Consider the following 10,152-nt stretch of genomic DNA (forward strand, 5'->3'; position numbering starts at 1 on the left):
GTAATGGAGGTAATGCCATTGTATCCTGATCTTACTCTGACTCCACTCCATTTTCTGTCTGCTCAGACATACTTTTAGCCTCAGTCCCCCAAGTCCCCATACTGCCTCTGCATTGGTAGCACATTGAAGGTTTCCATGACCCTAACCATGCCCCAGATGTGTAACTAAGATTGTTGTAAATTAGATTTCTCGCCTAGGCCCAGACAGACCACATCAAACACGGTTCCACGTGGAGAGGTTTAATAGAACGGGATAGGGCAGGGGTCAAGGCCGGGCGAAGAGAGGAAGAGGAAAGAGGGAGAGGAGGAAGGGTTTTGGTCTTTTGTAGGGGTAGTGACGTCACTTGCTCCCAGGTGGAGATGGGATTTAGAACTGATGTCTTCTGGGAATGCTTTGGCTGTTTCCATGGCAATTGATGTGCTAGGTTCCTGTCACCTGTGGGTGGAGCCATTGCTGGGGAACGGGGCTATCCTAATGCCAACAAAGATAACTGCTGAATGTATATCCAAAACAACTGTCATGTCCTGCCAAAAGCATGTTACAAGATTCCTTTGACCTACAGCCTACTGTAAGCCAGTGTGGGTTTTGCCTTTATAAACACTACATCTTTGCAGCTTTGGTGCAAACAAGAGTTCCTTGTGACAACAGCCTGCTCTCAGTCAGTAGCCTGAATAATGGACCCTTATTTGGCTTATGTGTGATGACCCGTAATCTTCTCGACTGAATTATAGCAAAGTGCATTTATATGTGGGCTTATAAGTTGTCCAGACTTTATTTATTTTATTCTGATATGTGGGTGTTGGACTCTAAGCTTTGTGCCACCAAGTTTAGTAATCGGTACCTCAACTTGGGTTGACCCAAGACATAACGCTGCTCTGTCCTAAAGGTTAAAACATCACTTACTATTGTTTCCTCTCTTAAGAGTTAGTCCACTTCCGCCTTAGACAATGGTCCAGTTTCTCCATAACCCTGAGGAGAAGGCCCTGGTGCTGGTGCGTATTGCCATAATTCACTAGAAACCTCAGCTGGCTACATTTTGGCACTGCACTGAGGTTGAGCTGGTTGCCCCAACCTCTACTGAGCTCCTTACAGCTACTTAGAGCATGAAAAAAAGAAATCCAAAGTGCTAAAACTGAAAGCTTCAGACAGCTTACATTTAAGGAAGGTGTGCTGAATCATGCCCATAGAAGTGTGGATGTGCTTTCATATCAGAAAGATCATAAACACAGGTGATATCTTAGACTTTTTGAAAAGTCATCTTTCACATCTGATTTTATTTGACTTCTTCTATGGATGCTTTGGACCATTTGAATTGTGAGTGCTATCTGAATAAAATAAGAGCCGACAAATAAGGATAAAGTTAATACAGGAACTGGAAAGAGCTCACTGGTTAAAAGCACCTCCTGCCCTACAAGATCTCTGTTTGGTTCCTAACTCCTACATTACAGCTAATAACTATGTGTAACTCTATTGCCGGGAGATCTGACCTCTTTTTCAAACTTCTTTGGGCTCCTGAGTTCATGTGGTAGACATAAACTCACATAGGCGAACACACATACACATAAATAAGATAAATAAATCAATTTAAGTGGAAGCTAATACCGCAGAATCTGGGCAGGAGACAACACCTCAGAAGCGCTGATTCGACTGAAAACATGCTAAGAATGTAGGAGGAGGAACTATTCCCTTAATGAGTCAATGTCCTTACACTCAAGGGACCCCTCCTTCACTACAGCTGACTTCAGAGCTATGCCTTCCCATTTTTCTGAGTTCTAATTCAGAACGCATAGTTTTTCCTTTTTCTTTTATCTCTTTTTTTCAGATGCCATCCAAAAGCCCAAGTATGCCTTCCTTGGCATTCTGACTTTTTCAGTTTCTCTGAAGACTTCCCCGATGCCCACTCCTTTTCCCCTTCTGCTGCCATCTTCTATCCCAGACTCTATACTACACAACTTTTCCTGTCTTCCTAACTCCTGGGAGATGCTTCTCTTCTTCCTCTTCTTCTCCCGTCTCTCTCAAAAACTCAGTCCTGCCTTACTTTTTCACTATCCAATCTTAGACCTCATCTTATCTTGTACCTGCCCTCACCTGCATATAGACATCAACCACACATGGGTGTGATTAAAATCAAATGCCTTATGAGAAATGTGCATTTGTAAAATAATTACATAATCTTTCAGTCAAAACAGAGAACCAGGGCCATCAAGATGGCTCAGTGGACAGGGAAATGGTGTTGTGGTAGCATGTTCACACTCATATACACACTATATACACAGACAAAATAAATAAAATGGACCAAAAAATAAAATATAGAATAACCCAAACGATGCTCTGTTGGTAGCCGTTTGTGCCGCACCCAAAGATGGTGCCGACTTCCTGCCGATGATTCAGCAAACAGAGCTGATGTCCAGCCCGAAAGACGTAGTGCGCTTGTACCATGCACGTCACAGCCCGCTCTCGGGGCATGCTAATGAGATACTGGAGGGCGCACCAATCAGGTAGCGACACAAGTCTCCTGGGCATATATAAGCAGTGCACTTTTCTTCCTCGGGGTCCGCTGCTCAAGAGTACTGTACAATAAAGGTTGTTCGCAGAAGAATCCTGTTGTCGTTCTTGCTGGCGAGACGTTAGGCACGCGACAATGCTCCAGTAACCAAACTCCTTTTCTTAAACCCCATTAAAAGAAGCCACCAAGCCTGAGAACAGGGGCTCCATCCCCAGAGCCCAAAACAGTACAAGAGAGATATGGTTTTTGAAAGCTTTCTCTGACTTTCAGTGTGTGTGTGTGTGTGTGTGTGTGTGTGTGTGTGTGTATCCTTACTGCTTATATATGCTTGAGGATATGCAACACACAGTGTGTATCCTTACTGCTTATATATGCTTGAGGACATGCAACACACACACACACACACACACACACACACACACACCAATCAATGCAATATATATATTTTTAATCCAGACCCTTGAGCATCTTCCTTCATGTGGCCCACTATTCTCTTGCAGCATATTCTGAACTGTTTTTTACCCTTAAGTATTCTTGTTATTTTGAAAACTTTAGAAGCCCTATTTCAATCCTGTGACTAGGGGCCAAGAACCTAGAAACAGCAGGTCCATACCCTGACCAATAATTGTGCACATGTCTGTAAGCCCACCACTTGGAAACTGAGGGCAGGAAGATGAGAAGCAGAAGGTCATCCTCATCCACACAGCAAGTCTGAGACCAGAGCAGGGACATGAGAACCTATGTCAAACAAACACTTCCCCAAAACAATGCCTTGAGTCCTACTCCCAGGCAGCTAGCTATTAACGCCAAGCTCTTAGAGGTTTTGATGTATGTTACTTATGTTTCCTCTAGGTGGTGCAATTAGATATCTTTTAATATAGACTCCTAGTTGCAATCTGCCCTGATCTTTTGTTTTGTTTTAATAGTGTGAATCGTGTGTGTGTGTGTGTGTGTGTGTGTGTGTGTGTGTGTGTGTGTGTGATACATTTGTTTAAAAACATAAATAAGCAGTAAGCGCTGCTGAGAGGCACTCTGACTGGTGAGACCATCCAAGCCCTCTGGAAAGGACACTCCAACCTATTGAGCTGACTAAGCTGTGGAGTGAGTTCCAGTTTTCACGAGCTGTCTCGGCTGGGCCGTAGTAATGCGGCTGCCTTTGAATCATCTCTTCTCACCAATATTCCTTTACATAACTACAACCAAACTCACTGGTTCACCAAGTCGGATTTTAGTGGTATCTAAAAGTTCATCTGTCGTGTGTTCCCTGTCTGGTGTGGATGTGTTTGCTCACGTCTTCACACACATAGTTTGTCATAACAGAGACAAGTGTCTGGACGTGCCTTCAAGGAATTAGCTTGATTAGGTTAATTGATGTAGGAAGAACCCACCCTTAACGGGTATGTGGCGTCATTCTCTGAACTTGGTCTGAATAAGATGGCTAACCAGAAAAAGGTACCTGTCACCAAGACTCATGCCCTGAGTTCAATTCCTGGGACGCAGATGGTAAAAGCTGAGCACCAACTCCCATGGGTAATAGTCCTTGACCTCCGACTCACCCTGCGGTGTGCATGTGACACATATACACACATGCACACAAAATCAACACACTAAAATAAACAATGGGACTGCCTGCAGAGATGACTCAGCTATTTTAACACACACACACACACACACACACACACACACACATGGAAGGAGAGGGAGAGATACAGAGACAAAGACACACACACACATGCACAAATGCACCTAAATGAGAATAAATCTTTTGATTGAAAAAGGAGAAAACAAGCTGAGCCCTCGAAGTCATCTCCCTCTGCCTCCTGACATCAGCCTGCCTTCTGCTGCTGCCGAGCCTTCTCTGGGACAATGCACTGCGCCTCCCCGTGACTCTGAGCCAGGGTAAACCCCTTCTTCCCTTAAATTGTTTTTGTCAGGGTATTTCATCACAGCAATAAGACAGGTAACAGCTAATACTTGGGGGTTGACAAAAGTGATTCCATTTTGATTCTAGAGCTGTCGAAATGTACTTAATATTTTCTAAGAAAAATGCATAATCTGAGCAGGAAAGATGGCACAATTGGCAAAGGTGCTTGTCAATCCTGATGACCTAAGTTCAATCCCAGGAACCACACAGTGAGGAAAGAGATAATTCCCGAAAGTTGCCTTCTGATCTCTACACGTGCGCCTTGACCTGTATGCAACCATGTGCACAAGCAAACATACACTCACATACATAGATAAAGAAGTAAATGTAAAAAGCATAGTTCATAAATCTTTGAAATGTATTCACTTTTGAATTACTAAAGACATCTCTTCTTTTTCAAAAGCTTTCTGTGCATCTTTCTCTCAAGTATATAGAGATTTAAAAGTATTCTACACTTTACTACACCTTTGCAAAAAAATTAAAAATTCTTGTAATACTTGGGTACCTATGATACAGCTGACACTACTTCAAGAAAGAACATCAGTGAACGAAACAAAGTCCCTATCCCTGTTCCACTGAAAATTCTGGGTTGGTGGCACATGCTTTTAATCCCAGCACTCGGGAGCAGAGGCAGACAGTCTCTGTGAGTTGGAGGCCAGCCTTATCTATATAGTAAGCTTCAAGAATACTAGGGCTATGTCCCCGCCACCCAAAAATATAAGAAAGGAAAGAAGAGACACAAAGGGCTGCCCACTCCTATAGAATGCTCAGAGAAAATCATTCTGATCAAACTACAGTAGACAGAAACTTGAAGGAAATGAAGCTCTGTGAATCTGAGGTAAGACTGTGCTAGTCCTTGGGGACAGTGAGAAGAAGTGATCCTAACTCAGCTCTTGCTTTACAGGCTGACAGCAAAGAGGCCAGATGTGGCTAGAGAGAGCCAAGCAGGCGACTGAGGTGGCACCTGACAGAGAGCTGAGCACCGGTCGTGGGAGCAAGAGTAAAGGAGAGTGTGGGCCAGTGGCCTGGGTAGACTTGGATTAGGACTTAGTGCTTGTGGTAAAGATGGATTCAGAGTGGAAGGGGAGCCACTGAGAACCTGAAGGAGCCTAGGCCTGGAGCCTGTGAACCTTTGTGGGACAGGATAGTTTGAGGAGGCTGGAGTTGAGTATTTGCCTTTGCCCATGGCAAGCTCTGATAAAATGCCAGCAGATCAGGTTTGGACTAAATAGTTTCTTTTGAAGGCAAGTCTTGGTAAGAAGACCAAAATGTGGAAGGTATGTCACAATACTTCCTTTACTCCACACCCTGGCAGAAACATTGACAGTAACTAAAAAGCCAGTGCACTCCAGGTGCGGGAGTTGAAGCCTCTCTGACTAGCCAGCTGTTTGTCAGTTGCTGTGCTTTTTTATTTTATTTTTTTAAACCACCCACTGGCTGCAATTCCTGTATCAGCTCCAAGTTTCTACTCCAGTAAATACACCGTGTTTTTATAAGGCAAGGTCTTGCTCTGTATGTAGCTTAGGTTATCCTGAAAGCTGAGGTTACCCCCCTACTTCATCAGTTTCCTGTGTGTAGAACCGAACTGTACCACCAGACCTGTCTTAAGCTATGTTTTTGTTTGTTTGTTTGTCTTTTCTGAATTAACCTTCCAAACTCTAAGCTTTCAGTCTTTTTTTTTATAAGATTTATTTATTTATTATATATAAGTACAGTGTAGCTGTCCTCAGACACACCAGAAGAGGGCATCAGACCTCGTTATGGATGGTTGTGAACTACCATGTGGTTGCTGGGAATCGAACTCAGGACTCTGGAAGAGCAGTCAGTGCTCTTAACCACTGAGCCATCTCTCCAGCCCTAAGTTTCCAGTCTTAAGCAATGATTGTCTCACTTCTAGTGGGTCTAAGAAGAAAGGATTTTCAGGTCGTTTGGTGGATTGTGTGGTTGGTTTGGGGAAATCTTACTGTGTCATCTGCTCCAGCCTGGAATTTGTTATTTAGACCAGGCTGCCCTCGATCTTGCAGCAACCCATTTGCTTTTGTCCCCTGAGTGCTGGGGTTACAGACATTCACCACTATGCTCAGCTGATTTTCCATTTCTTTGTTGTTTTTACTTATTAAATAAAACTAAATAACAATTTGCAAACATTTTTACATATCATAGCAGAAACAGAAAGCCAGCAAACATTGCCTTTGAGAATTCTGAGTTGGGTTGGGATATGACAGTTTAAAAGTTCAGGGCAGGGGTGCTGAAGAGATGGCTCAGCGGTTAAGAGCACTGACTGTTCTTCCAGAGGTCCTGAGTTCAATTCCCAACAACCACATGGTGGCTCACAACCATCTGCAAGGGATCTGATGCCCTCTTCTGGTGTGACTGAAAACAGTAACAGTGTACTCATATACATAAAATACATCTTTTTAAAAAAACGTTCTGAGGATATCTCTTTGAAAATAACATGAAAGGAGGGGAGAATGTACTCAGAGACTGGACACGAGACCATTGTGTAAATGAAGATGAGAGTCAATGATTTGGACTGAAGTGAAGGGTATAGGTTAGATTAGAGGTTTCAAATGATAGAACTACAGACTTATTAGCTGATACAGTGTCAAAACGTTAGACATTTATAGCACAAACAAATGAATAGAATTGCCACTTGCTGTAGCAGAGGGAAGTTAGAATAGATTAAAAGAGATGCTTTGTGTAAGTCTGAAATGAATGCTTGAAATATAGTAGCCAGATCAAGTAAGCAGTTAGACAAGTTGTCAAGTTAACAGAATAAAGTTAGGAATGGGAGGATACTAGCCAAGTGAAATGTACTGTACAAAAGCATGAAGAATTGCCAAGCAGCTAGAGAGATGGCTTAGTGGTTAAGAGCTCTTGTTACACAACCAAAAAGACATGAGTTTAGATCCCAGAACCCACATAGCAAGCTGGGCATGGTCTCACATACACCTGCACCCTTAGTCCTTTGTGGAAAGGTACTCAGAAACAAAAGAATCAAGGGAGATGGTTTAATGCCAGCCTAGGTGAAAAATATGAGCTCCAGGTTCAAGTATAGACAGACCCTGCCTCAAATAAATGGGGGCAGGGAATAAAGGGGGACATCCAATGCTGTCTTCTACCCTGTGTGAGCATTAACCCAGGCACCTGCAATCGCACACACACATGCATACATCCTGTGAATATGAACATAAACCTGTGGACCTCCCTTCTCCTTGGGTGATCCTTGGCCACAAGCCCATGAGGGCAAAGGGAGCAGAAATGGCAAGCAGGGTTCTGGAGACACAGCTGTAGTAAGACAGCTAGCTCTACTGTGTTGTTTCAGGGCTCTTAGAGGTATGGGTGGAAAGAGCTGATTGGTCATAACACAACACCTAATTATCATACAGACGGGAGGCTAGAGCAGGACTTGTTTTGAGTCACGGTCAGGGCCATTCTTCAGATAAGGTCACATGTTTGCGCTCAGAGACACTCTCCTAGTAAGGTAGGCAGAGAAAGGGAAGCCCCGCTGAGAAAGTGAGTTCTCCACTTTGGGCTGAGCTTGAAGAGCTATCGGACATGGTGTACTTTGACCTCAATAGCAGGGTTCTCCAATATGCATGTACACACACACACTTAAGAAAAAAGAATTGTCTAAACCAGGCCTGGTGCTATGGGAATATAATCTTTGATACATGGAAAGGTAGAAGCAGAGGAATGAAGTTTTAGCGCAGCCAGTCTGAACTATATAGACACTTCCCTCTAAAAACAATTCTCCCTTCTTGTTCTACAAGGTAATTTCTACCTTGCTCTCCAACTCAGCCCACCTCCACTCACCTTTTATCCATCTGTGCTATTTTTGTCTTCCAGCCCATTGACATTCATCTAATAATTGTCTCTTCACCAACTGGATACACACATACCAAAAAAAAAAAAAAAAAAAAAGCCCTGAAGAGAGTAAATGGATACTGTATCATTACCAGGAAATAGTTCTCTAGAAAAACAAAATAGCTCAGTGGTTAACAAAGTTCTTTGCTTTACATGTCCTGTATCCTTTTTATTTTTAGCACAGAAAATTATGGTTTTGTTTTTGTTTTTGATTTTTTTTTAACCACAAAGCACCTGAATAAACAAAAGAGTTTGAAACTTGAAAGAGCACTGCATTTTCCTGCCAACCAGCTGTGATAATTAATCTGTCAACCTGAATGGATTGAGAATCACCATGAAAACAACACTTCTGAATGCATCTATGAAAGTGCTCTCAGAAAGGCTTAACTGGAGAGGTACAGCCTTACCCAAATGTGGGTAGTACATCTCTAGGCTGGGGCCCAGCTGAGTGGGAGACGGTGAACTGAGCACTGGAATCCATCTTTGCTTTGTGACCGAGGCAATGTGACTAGCCAGTTCATTCTCCTGTCACTTTGTCTTCCCCACTCTGATGGTCTGTACCTTCGGTTTGAATGCTTGGCCATATGAAGTGACACTATTAGGTGGTATGGTCTTGTTGGAGTAGGTGCGGCCTTGTTGGCAGAAGTGTGTCACTGTGGAGGCAGGCTTTGAGAACTTAAAGGCTCAAGCTATGCCCAAGGGTGGCCCCACAGTCTCCTTCTGCTGCCAGTAGACCCAGATGTAGACCTCTCAGCTCCTTCTCCATCACCACTTCTGCCTGAAGCTTGCCATGCTTCCTGAAATGACAGAAATGCACTTAACCTCTGAAACTGCAAGCCAGCTCCAATTAAATGTTGTCCTTTATAAGAATGACCAGGGGCTGGAGCGATGGCTCAGTGGTTAAGAGCACTGACTGCTCTTCCAGAGGTCCTGAGTTCAATTTCCAGCAACCACATGGTGGCTCACAACCATCTGTAATGGGATCTGATGCCCTCTTCTGGTGTGTCTGAAGACAGCTACAGGATACTTATATGTAATAAATAAGTAAATAAATAAATGTTTTTTTTTTTAAGAGCATGTGCTGGCATTCTTGTTTTTTTTGTTTTGTTTTGTTTTTTTCACATGGGTGCTAGAGATCCAACTCACATACTCACACATCTACGCAACCAAAACAAAGTGAAATAGATGTGGCTGGTTCATGCACACAAAAAATAGACTTGCATACACTGCATTCTCCCCACCATTGCCGTCTTTATGGCACCTCTACCAGAGATCTTAAAGCATTGGAACTTTGTAATCGTGGACCAGAATATCACAACATCACAGAATATCTGAGCCAAAATTACCTTTTTATCACTGCATAGCAATTGTACTATTTATTATAATGAAAGGTATCTGAGACGATGATTTATTTGCTCTGTTTTTGTCTTTGGAGAAACCCACTTAGACACACAAAACCTCATCTTCTTCCCCTAATTTCTTCCCTCAAGAGTCCAGCCTATAGGGCTGCAGAGATCGCTCAATGGTTAACAGCATTGGCTGCTCTTCCAGAGAACTCAAGCTCAATTGTCAACCCTAATATGTCATCTTGGAATTACCTGTAATTCCAGTTGCAGCAGATTCAGCATGTTTTTTCTGTCCTTTTGGGCACTAGGCATGTGTACAGTACACAGACACATGTACAAGCCAAACACTGATACACATTAAACTAAATTAAATTAAAAGGGAAGTCAGCCTTACCTTTCAGACATCAAGATAACTACATGAAGTGATATTTGATACTGATTGTAACTTACGCAGCCTGATTCATATTTCATTCCTTTGGGGCCTGTGTGACCATCAGGGTCAGGACAGT

The sequence above is a fragment of the Micromys minutus genome (assembly GCF_963924665.1).
Source record: "Micromys minutus genome assembly, chromosome: 7".
NCBI classification, from domain to species: Eukaryota; Metazoa; Chordata; class Mammalia; order Rodentia; family Muridae; genus Micromys; species Micromys minutus.